Source organism: Hemitrygon akajei, chromosome 14, assembly GCF_048418815.1.
Source record: "Hemitrygon akajei chromosome 14, sHemAka1.3, whole genome shotgun sequence".
NCBI classification, from domain to species: domain Eukaryota; kingdom Metazoa; phylum Chordata; class Chondrichthyes; order Myliobatiformes; family Dasyatidae; genus Hemitrygon; species Hemitrygon akajei.
Window position 1 is genome coordinate 108,818,122 of NC_133137.1, and position 12,052 is coordinate 108,830,173.

The 12,052-nt window shown below is 49.9% G+C and overlaps 1 protein-coding gene across 1 annotated transcript in view; it reads left to right on the forward strand.

The window, feature by feature from the left end:
• Positions 1–4,256, forward strand: part of tymp (thymidine phosphorylase) — a 58,260-nt gene extending 54,004 nt beyond the window's left edge. The window contains exon 12 of the mRNA XM_073066908.1: positions 3,725–4,256. The gene's annotated coding sequence lies outside the window, so the exon portion shown is untranslated. The remainder of the gene's footprint in view (positions 1–3,724) is intronic.
• Positions 4,257–12,052: the final 7,796 nt, after the last annotated feature.

Below are 12,052 nucleotides of genomic sequence, written 5' to 3' on the forward strand. Positions count from 1 at the left end.
ACAATTGGAGAGGGAGAAGCAGAAGTCACATGTATCAGTATCATAGTAGAATAAAGGGAATTATGGAGGCATGAGAGAGGAGCTTGCCCAGATAGATTGGAAGAGAATACTGGCTAGGATGATGTCAGAGCAAAAATGGCTGAAGTTTCAGGGAATAGTTTACAAGGTGTAGGATAGATATGTCCCACAGAGGAAGAGTTCTCAAATGGCAAGTGTATGCAATCATGATTTACAAAGGTTAAGTTAAGGACTACATAAAAGCCCTGGAAAGGGCATATAAGGTAGCAAAAGTGAATGAGAAGTTGGATGATTGGGAAGTTTCTAAAATTCAACAAAAGGCAACTGAAAAAGCTATAAGAAGGGAAAAGATGAAACATGAGGGCAGACTAGCCAATAATATGAAACAGGATGCCAAAAGTTTTTTTTCAGTTATGTAAAGAGTAGGAGGGAGGTGAGAGTTGATATTGGACCACTGGAAAATGAGATAGTAATGGGGGACAAGTCAAGTCAAGTCACTTTTTATTGTCATTTCAACCATAACTGCTGGTACAGTACACAGTAAAAATGAGACAACGTTTTTCAGGACCATGGTGCTACATGAACAATACAAAAACTACACTGAACTACGTAAACCAACACAAAAACTACACTAGACTACAGACCTACCCAGGACAGCATAAAGTACACAGAACAGTGCAGGCATTACAATAAATAATAAACAAGACAATAGGCACAGCAGAGGGCAGTAGGTTGGTAGTCCAATGGCTTGGGGGGAAAATCCGTCACATAAACAACTGAATGGCGGCATCCGAAATTCTGTCCGTTTCTGTACTCCCGCCGAGTATTTCGTTGCCACAGATGTAGTCCAATTTAATGTCCATTGGTGAGCAGAATGGATGGGGGAGCCAGCAGGCTAGGGCTTGCTTTTTCCCTGGCCCGGACTCCTGCCTGCTCGCCTCGCTTCCGCTTCCTCGCACACCACTTACCGACGACCCACCTCCGGCCACCGGCATCAGGCGATTCCGAGGACTGCTGGCCTGATTCTCTCAGCAAGCAGACATTGGAGAGCAGAATGGACAGGAGAGCTGGCTGGCTAGAGCTTACTTTTTTCCTGGCACGGACTCCTGCCCACTCGCCTCGCTTCTGCTTCCTCGCACACCACTTACCGACGACCCACCTCTGGCCACCGGCATCAGGCGACTCCAAGGACTGCAGGCCCGATTCAGCTCTAACCAACAGATTTTCATGAAGAAAATAAAAACACAAAATGCTGGCAGAACTCAGCAGGCCAGACAGCATCTATGGGAGGAGGTAGTGATGACGTTTCGGGCCGAAACCCTTCATCAGGAGTGAAGTAACATGGGATGGTCGAGGGGGGATAAGAAGTGGGGGGAGAGATAGAGAGCTAGGAAGTGATAGGCTGGAGGGAAATGGGCTAGGGGAAAGGTGGAGAATTATGGGAAATAAAAGAGAAAGAAAGGTAGGGCTGGGGGGAGATTATAGTGAGGGGGGAAAAAAGAGAGAGAAAGACAACCAGACTAAAATAATAGATAGGGATGGGGGTAAGGGGGGGCAGGGGTATCAATGGAGGTCTGTGAGTTGGATGTTCATGCCGGCAGGTAGTTGGCTACCTAGGCGGGAGATAAGGTATTGCTCCATCGACCTGCGTGTGGCCTTATCTTGACGGTAGAGGAGGCCATGGACAGACATGTCGGAGTGGGAGTGGTCTGTGGAATTGAAGTGTGTGGCCACAGGGAGATCCCGCCACTGCTGGAGGACTGAGCGCCGGTGTTCGGCGAAACGGTCTCCCAGTCTGCAGCGGGATTTTCATGAAGGCTTGTTTTTGGGCGATCTCTGTATTGTAGCAGTATCTGGCGATGGTAGATAGTCGCTCTGTTATCCATTGCCCTAAACCCTAATTGTGCCTTAAAATTAAATTAAAAAACTAAATTAAAGTAGCACCAGATCCGTGCTAGGCTGCTGCGTGCCGCACTGCCTAGAAATGGCAGATGAACTTGTTGGGTACTTTGCATCTGTCTTCACTGTGGAAGACACTAGCAGTGTGTCAGATGTCCATGAGTGTTATGGACCAGGAGTGAGTGCCATTGCTATTACAAAGGAAAAAACGCTAGGCAAACTCAAAGGTTTTAAAGTGGATAAGTCACTTGAACCAGATGCACTACATCCCAATGTCCTGAGAAAGGTTACTAAAGAGATAATAATTGCATTGGTCATGATCTTTCAACAATCACTTGATTCTGGCATGGTCCCATAGGACTGGAAGATAGCTTTTTAAGAAGGTAGGAAGGCAAAAGAAAGGAAATTATAGGCCAGATAGCCTAACCTCAGTAGTTGGGGAAGTCTTGGAGTCTATTATTAAGGATGAGGTTTCAGGATACTTGGAGACTAATAAAATAGGTCAAAGTCAGTGTGGTGTCTGTAAAGTGAAATCTTGCCTGACAAATCAGTTAGAGTTCTTCGAGGAAGTAACAAGCAGAGTGGACAAGGAAAGGCAGTGAACGTCATTTACTTGGATTTTTAGTGTTTGATAAGGTGCCATACACACACGAGGCTGCTTAAAATCCTATGGCATTACAGGAAAGATAGTGGCATGGATAGCAGAATGACTGACAGGCAGAGGCAGCCAATGGGAATAAAGGGGGAATTTTCTGGTTGGCTGCCGGGGACCAGTGGTGTTTCTTAGGGTTCAATATTGGGACTGCTACTTTTCACATTGTTTGTCAATAATTTAGATAATGGAATTGCTAGCTTTGTAGCTAAGTTTGCGGATAATCTAAAGATAGGTGGGTAGTGCTGAGAAAGCAAGACGATTGCAGCAGGACTTAGACAAATTAGAAGAATGGGCAAAAAGGTGGCAGATGGAATACAGTGTTGGGAAATGTATGATAATGTATTTTTGGTAAAAGGAACAATATTGCAGACTATCATCTAAATGGGGAGAAGTTTCAAACATTAGAGGTGCAGAGGGATCTTTAGGATTCCTCAAGCAAGACTCCGAGAAGGTTAATTTACAGGTTGAGTCTGTAGTAAAGAAGGCAAATGCAATGGTGGCATTTATTTCAAGGGGAATAGAATATAAAAGCAAGATGACACTGAGGCCTTATAAGACACTCGTCTTGGAGTATCGTCAATAGTTTTGGGCCCCATAACTCAGAAAAGATGTGTTCTCATTGGAGAGAATCCAGAGGAGGTTCATGAGGATGATTCTGGGAATGAGGGGGTTAACATATGAGGTGTGTTTGGCAGCTTTGGGCCTGTACTCCCTAGAATTTAGAAGAATGCAGGGGAATCTCATTGAAACCTACCAAACATTGAAAAGACTAGATAAGGTGGATGTGGAGAAGATGTTTCCTCTGGTGGGAGTATCCAGAACTAGAGGGCACAGTCTCAAAATTGAGGGGTGACCCTTTTGAAGAGAGGTAAGGAGGAATTTTTTTAGCCAGAGAGTAGTGAATCAGCCATGATGGAATGATGAGCAGACACTATGGGCTGAATGGCCTAATTCTGCTCCTATATCTTATGGATTAGTACTTATGCCTCAATCAACATCACTAAAACACGTAATAAGCCATTTTCAGTATAATAAGATATTAGAAGTGAGGGGCGGAGCAAAGTTATGATGGCACTAAATGGCGACTCCTTTACTTGCATCTTTGGAAACAGCTCTATTTCTATCTTTGATATCTCTTTTTTTCTTTTCAAGGTTCTTTCGAAGACCCTGACCACGAGTTACATTCTGACTTCGGTTCTCTGTGGGAATAGGGCCTGCTCTCAGGGCCTCATGACCAGCCATTTTTTGATATCCCAAGGATGCAGCCTGGAAGACTAGCATGCCTTCAGAGTGCCGGATTTTCATGGCTCTGGAGACAGGCTGATTCTAGGCCAGGTCCCCTTGGCTGAGGCGTCGTGGGAGAACACAGAACATTGGGAGCAGCGGGTTAGCTGACAGCTGTGTGTCTAGAGACCAGAGCCTTGGGGCCGACTCTCTGGGCGCAGAGCTTGGAAAAAGTGATGCAAAAGCCTTTTAACATCGTAAATCAGCAAAATGTTTGTCATGTCTCCCCTCTCGCTGTGAAACGGGGACACCTTTTTTTCTCTTATTTGGAGAGGGAGAGCCTGTAGTATGTTGAATTACCAGGTGAATGAGTAGTCTCTGGGGTACTGCAAGTCTGTGGCTTTATTGATGCTTTGCTGCATGCTTGAGTGCTCAGTGGGGCTGCAAATGCTTTTTTGGGGGTGGGGGGGTTGTTGCATTGTTGCTGCTTGTGCATGGGTGGGGTGAACTGGGGGGCTTGGGGGTTCTAATGTTTAACTGTCATTCATTCTTTGGGGCACTCCTCTGTTTTTGTGGATGTTTGCAAAGAAAAAGAATTTCAGGATATATATTGTATACATTTCTCTGACATTAAATGTACCAATTGAACCTGTTGAGATATATTGAGAATGAACGTATAACATAGAACATAGAATAGTACAGCACATTACAGGCCCTTCAGCCCACAATGTTGTGCCGACCCTCAAACCCTGCCTCCCATATAACCCCCCACCTTAAATTCCTCCATATACCTGTCTAGTAGTCTCGTAAACTTCACTAGTGTATCTGCCTCCACCACTGACTCAGGCATTCAACGCACCAACCACTCTCTGAGTAAAAACCTTCCTCTAATATCCCCCTTGAACATCCCTCCCCTTACCTTAAAGCCATGTCCTCTTGTACTGAGCAGTGGTGCCCTGAGGAAGAGGCTCTGGCTATCCATTCTATCTATTACTCTTAATATCCTGGACACCTCTATCATGTCTCCTCTCATCCTCTTTCTCTCCAAAGAGTAAAGCCTTAGCTCCCTTAATCTCTAATCATAATCCATCCTCAGCATCCTGATAAATCTCCTCTGTACCCTTTCCAATGCTTCCACATCCTTCCTATATTGAGGCGACCAGAACTGGACACAGTACTCCAAGTGTGGCCTAACCAGAGTTTTATAGAGCTGCATCATTACATCACAACTCATAAACTCTATCCCTCAATTTATGAAAGCTAACACCCCATAAGCTTTCTTAACTACCCTATCTACCTGTGAGGCAACTTTCAAGGATCTGTGGACAAGTACCCCCAGATCCCTCTGCTCCTCCACACTACCAAGTATCCTGCCATTTTGTATTCTGCCTTGGAGTTTGTCCTTCCAAAGTGTACCACCTCACACTTCTCCAGGTTGAACTCCATTTGCCACTTCTCAGCCCACTTCTGCATCCTATCAATGCAATCTTTGACAATCCTCTACACTATCTACAACACCACCAACCTTTGTGTCGTCTGCAAACTTGCCAACCCACCCTTCTACCCCCACATCCAGGTCGTTAATAAAAATAACGAAAAGCAGAGGTCCCAGAACAGATCCTTGTGGGACACCACTAGTCACAAGCCTCCAGTCTGAATGTACTCCCTCCACCATGACCTTCTGCCTTCTGCAGGCCAGCCAATTCTGAATCCCCCTGGCCAATCTTCCCTGGATCCCATGCTTTCTGACTTTCTGAATAAGCCTACCGTGTGGAACCTTGTCAAATGCCTTACTAAAATCCATGTAGATCACATCCACTGCACTACCCTCATCTATATGCCTGTTCACCTCCTCAAAGAACTCTATCAGGCTTGTTAGACACCATCTGCCCTTCACAAAACCATGCTGACTGTTCCTGATCAGACCATGATTCTCTAAATGCCCATAGATCCTATCTCTAAGAATCTTTTCCAACAGCTTTCCCACCACAGACATAAGGCTCACTGGTCTATAATTACCTGGACTAATCCTACTACCTTTTTTGAACAAGGGGACAACATTCGCCTCCTTTCAATCCTCTGGTATCATTCCCGTGGACAACGAGGACATAAAGATCCTAGCCAGAGGCTCAGCAGTCTCTTCCCTTGCCTTGTGGAGCAGCCTGGGGAATATTCCGTCTGGCCCTGGGGACTTATCTGTCCTAATGTATTTGAACAACTCCAACACCTCCTCTCCCTTAATATCAACATGCTCCAGAACATCAACCTCACTTATATTGTCCTCACCGTCATCAAGTTCCTTCTCAGTGGTGAATACCGAAGAGTATTCATTGAGGGCCTCGCACATTTCCAAAGCCTCCAGGCAAATCTTCCCATCTTTATCTCTAATCGGTCCTACCTTCACCCCTTTTGTTCTTCACATAGTTGAAGAATGCCTTGGGGTTTTCCTTTACCCTACTCACCAAGACTTTCTCATGTCCCCTTATTGCTCTTCTCAGCCCCTTCTTAAGCTCCTTTCTTGCTACCCTATATTCCTCAATAGACCCATCTGATCCTTGCTTCCTGAACTTCATGTATCCTGCCTTCTTCCACCTGACTAGATTTTCCACTTGTCACCCATGGTTCCTTCACCCTACTATTCGTTATCTTCCTCACCAGGACAAATTTATCCCTAACATCCTGCAAGGGATCCTTAAACATCGACCACATGTCCATAGTACATTTCCCTGCAAAAACATCATCCCAATTCACACCCACAAGTTCGAGCCTTATAGCCTCATAATTTGCTCTTCCCCAATTAAAAATTTTCCTGTCCTCTCTGATTCTATCCTTTTCCATGATAATGCTAAAGGTCAGGGAGCGGTGATGACTGTCCCCCAGATGCTCACCCACTGACAGATCTGTGACCTGACCCGGTTTGTTACCTAAAACTAGATCTAGTATGGCATTCCCCCTAGTCGGCCTGTCAACATACTGTGACAGGAATCCATCCTGGACACACTTAACTAATTCTGCCCCATCTAAACCCTTGGAACTAATCAAGTGCCAATCAATATTAGTGAAGTTAAAGTCACCCATGATAACAACCCTGTTATTTTTGCACCTTTCCAAAATCTGCCTCCCAATCTGCTCCTCGGTATCTCTGCTGCTACCAGGGGGCCTATAGAATACCCCCAGTAGAGTAACTGCTCCCTTCCTGTTCCTGACTTCCACCCATACTGACTCAAAAGAGGATCCTGCTACATTATCCACCCTTTCTGTAGCTGTAATAGTATCCCTGGCCAGTAATGCCACCCCTCCTCCCCTTTCCCCCCCTCTCTATCCCTTTTAAAGCACAGAAATCCAGGAATATTGAGAATCCATTCCTGCCCTGGTGCCAGCCAAGTCTCCTTAATGGCCACTACATTGTGACGACCCACTTTCTGCTCAGGCGAACCGGCTCACAAATAGCCAGCGCGCAGGGGGAGACTTTGGTAATGCACCTCTGACGTCATTTCCGCCCGGAGAGGGCGGGCGCTAAGGATTAAATGCCAGCGCCGCGAAGTTTGAATAAACTGGTCTCAAAATGATTTACCGACTGCGTGTCGTTATTTCAGTGCTGTGTGTAGCACATCGCTACATTGGTGACCCCAACGGTCCAAACGGGATTTGGACCAAAGATGACCGACTCTTCATCTGTTCACGCAGTTTCGCTAAAACTGCCGACTTTCTGGACGCTGCGACCACGCGTGTGGTTTAGCCAAGCAGAAGCCCAGTTCCAGATTCCACAGATATCTTCTGATTCCACGCGTTACTATTACGTGGTGAGCTCCCTTGACCAGGAGACAACCGCCCAGGTTGCAGATTTCATACAGTCGCCCCCGGAAGAAGGCAAATATGAAGCATTCAAAGTGCTGCTCATTGGAACCTTTGGCCTCTCACGGCGTGAGCGAGGTGCCCACCTGCTTCACCTGGACGGTTTGGGAGACAGACTGCCGTCAGCATTGATGAACGAGATGCTGGCCCTGGCTGACGGACACAAGCCCTGCCTCATGTTTGAGCAAGCGTTCCTGGAGCAACTGCCCAGGGACATACATCTGCTGCTGGCCGACGCAGATTTCAGCGACCCCCGGAAGGTGGCGGCCCGGGCAGACGTGCTGTGGAAAGCCAAGAGGGAGAGCGTGGCATCCATCGGTCAGATTACCAGGCCACGCACCCAACAGCAGACCAGACCAGGCCCGGCAGGGGGCACACACAACACAGAGGCAGGAGTGAGGAGGCCAGTGAACAGTGGTGCTTCTACCACCAGCTTTGGGCACAAAAGCCCGCTGTTGTCGCCAGCCCTGCAAGGACCAGGGCCAGCTGCCGCTGATGACTATGGCAGCTGGCCACCAGGACAGCCTCTTGTACGTCTGGAACAAACAGTCGGGACGCCGCTTCTTGGTCGACACTGGAGCAGAAATCAGCGTCTTGCCCCTGATGGGGTACGACACCCACAACAGGAAGCCAGGACCCACCCTGAGGGCCACAAACGGCAGCACGATACAGACCTATGGCATCCGCACAGTGCAGCTGCAGTTCGGTGCCAGCCTGTTCACGTGGGACTTCACACTGGCCGCCATGGCCCAATCACTCCTGGGGGCGGACTTCTTGCGAGCTCACAGCCTGCTGGTCGACTTGCAAGGAAAAAGACTGGTACATGCCGAGACTTTCCAGACGTTCTCCCTGGGTGAAGCCAAGTTGCCGGCCCCACACCTGGACTCCATCACGCAGTCGGACAACGAATTCACAAGAATCCTGGTGGACTTTCCATCGATTCTGGCACAGCAGTTCACGGCAGCCATGCCCAGACACTGGGTACAGCACCACATCCCGACCCACGGACCACCCCTCCACGTCCGCGCACGAAGGCTCTCCCCGGAAACGCTCCGCCTGGCAAAGGAGGAGTTTAAGAGGATGGAGGAATTGGTGATCGTACGGAGGTCCGACAGCCCATGGGCCTCCCCCCTGCACATGGTGCCCAAAGCAGCTGGGGGTTGTAGACCATGCGGTGACTACCGCAGACTGAATGAGGCTACAACTCCAGACTGCTACCCCGTGCCACACATACAGGACTTTGCAGCAAACCTGCATGGGGCAAGAATCTTTTCAAAAGTAGACCTCGTCTGGGGATACCTTCAAATCCCGGTGCACCCTGAAGACATCCCCAAAACAGCACTTATCACCCCATTCGGCCTGTTCGAGCTCCGCCGAATGCCATTCGGCCTGAAGGATGCCGCACAGATGTTCCAGCGGCTAATGGATGCGGTGGGACGCGACCTGGACTTTGCGTTCATCTATTTGGACAACATCCTTATAGCCAGCAGTAGTCGCCAGGAGCATCTGTCCCACCTCCACCAGCTCTACTCCCGCCTGAGTGATTTCGGCCTCACGATCAACCCGGCCAAATGCCAGTTCGGTCTCGATACCATTGACTTCCTGGGCCACAGGATTACCAAAGATGGGGCAACACCTCTGCCTGCCAAGGTAGATGTGATCCGCCACTTTGCCCAGCCCAACACGGTCAAAGGCCTGCAGAAGTCCGTTGGTATGGTGAACTTCAACCACCATTTCCTCCCCTCAGCAGCCAGTATCACGCGCCCTTTGTACACCCTGACACCCTGATGTCGGGTAAAGGCAAGGACATTACTTGGGACGAGGAGGCAGCAGCCGCTTTCGTTAAAGCCAAGGAAGCCTTGGCAGATGCCGCGATGCTGGTGCACCCCAGAACGGACGTTCCGACCGCCCTCACGGTGGACGCATCCGACACAGCAGTCGGTGGGGTGCTGGAGCAACTCATCGAGGGGCGCTGGCAACCCCTGGCATTCTTCAGCAAGCACCTATGACCACCCGAACTCAAGTACAGTGCTTTCAACCGGGAGCTGTTGGCATTGTATCTGGCAATCCAGCATTTCAGGTGCTTCTTAGAAGGCAGGCCATTCACTGCGCTCACGGACCACAAACCGTTGACCTTTACGTTCACGAAGGTGTCTGATCCCTGGTCGGCTCGCCAACAGCAACATCTGTCCTACATCTCCGAGTACACGACGGACATCCAGCATGTCTCTGGAAAGGACAACGTTGTGGTGGACGTACTCTCCAGACCAGCTATCCAGGCCCTGTCCCTGGGTGTGGACTATGCAGCACTGGCGGAGGCGCAGCAGGCAGATGACGAGATGCCCAGCTACAGGGCCGCAGTCTCAGGTTTGCAGCTGCAAGACTTCCTCGTCAGCCCAGGTGAGAGGACCCTCCTGTGCGACGTGGCTACCGGCCAACCTCGCCCCATCGTCCCGGCAGCCTGGAGGCGACAAGTTTTCGACTCCATACACGGTTTAGCGCACCCATCTATCAGGACAACCGTCCCGCTGGTCTCCAGCAAGTTCGCGTGGCACGGACTTCGCAAGCAGGTCAGTGAATGGGCCAGAACGTGCGCGCAGTATCAAACAGCCAAGGTGCAGCGGCACACTAAAGCCCCGCCGCAGCAGTTCGAACCCACCCACCGGAGGTTTGACCACATTCATGTGGATATCGTGGGCCCCCTACCAGTGTCCCGAGGAGCGTGGTACCTCCTAACTATGGTAGACCAGTTCACGAGGTGGCCAGAGGCGGTCCTGCTCACCAACACATCTGCCGATTCCTGCGCCCGAGCACTGATTGCAACCTGGGTAGCACGCTTCGGGGTACCGGCCCACATTACCTCTGACAGAGGTGCCCGGTTCACCTCCAGCCTGTGGTCGGCTGTGGCCAGCCTGTTGGGAACGCAGCTACACCACACTACTGCCTACCACCCACAGTTGAACGGACTAGTGGAATGCTTCCACCGTCACTTGAAGTCGGCTCTCATGGCCCGCCTGAGAGGACCTAACTGGGTGGACGAGCTTCCCTGGGTCCTGCTTGGAATTCGCACAGCACCCAAAGAGGATTTGCACGCCTCGTCGGCCGAGTTAGTGTACGGCGCACCCCTGGCCATCCCAGGAGAGTTCATACCAGCCCCAAGGGGGCAAGAGGAAGAACCCACAGCAGTCCTGGACAGTCTACACGAAAGGCTCGGCAACCTGGCCCCCGTACCGACTTCACAGCACGGACGGACCCCGACCCATGTACCCAAAGACCTGCAGAACTGTAAGTTTGTGTTTGTACGAAGGGGCGGACACCGGCACCGCTACAGCGGCCATACGAGGGGCCGTTCAAGGTGATCAACAACAACGGGTCCACGTACGTTCTGGACATTGGGGGAGGCCGATCCACACTGTGGACATTGGGGGGTGTATCGCCGGTTCTGGGGGGGGGGGTTATGTGGCAACCCACTTTCTGCGCAGGCAAACTGGCTCACAAATAGCCAGCGCGCGGGGGGAGACTTTGGTAATGCACCTCTGATGTCATTTCTGCCCGGAGATCGCAGGCACTAGGGATTAAATGCCAGCGCCGATAAGTTTGAATAAACTAGTCTCGAAATGACTTACCGACTGCGTGTCATTATTTCAGCGCTGTGTGTAGCACATCGCTACAACATCATAATTCTATGTATGTATCCAAGCTCTCAGTTCATCACCTTTGTTCCTGATGCTTCTTGCATTGAAGTACACACACTTTAGCCCTTCTACCTTACTACCTTTACACCCTTTATTCTGCTTCTCTTTCCTCAAAGCCTCTCTATATGTTAGATCTGGCTTTACTCCATGCACTTCTTTCACTGCTCTATCGCTCCGGGTCCCACCCCTCTTGCAAATTAGTTTAAACCCTCCCGAACCATGCTAGCAAACCTACCAGCAAGGATATTGCTCCCCCTCGAGTTCAGGTGCAACCCATCCAATCTGTACAGGTCCCACCTTCCCCAGAAGGGATCCCAATGGTTCAAAACTCTAAAACCCTGCCCCCTGCACCAACTCCTTAGCCACGCATTCAACTGCCATTTCCTCCAATTCTTACCATCACTATCACGTAGCACTGGCAGCAATCCTGAGAACGCCACCCTTGAGGTCCTGTTCTTCTGCCTAGTTCCCGAAACTCACACTTTAGGACCTCTTCCTGCCTATGTCGTTGGTACCAACATGTATCATGACTTCTGGTTGTTTTCCCTCTCATTCCAGGATGTCATGTACCCGGTCAGAGACATCCCGGACTCTGGCACCCAGGAGGCAACAAACCATGCAGGTGACCTTCTCACATCCACAAAATCTCCTGTCTGCTCCCCTGACTATTGAGTCTCCAATGACGACAGCTCTCCTCTTCTCCGTC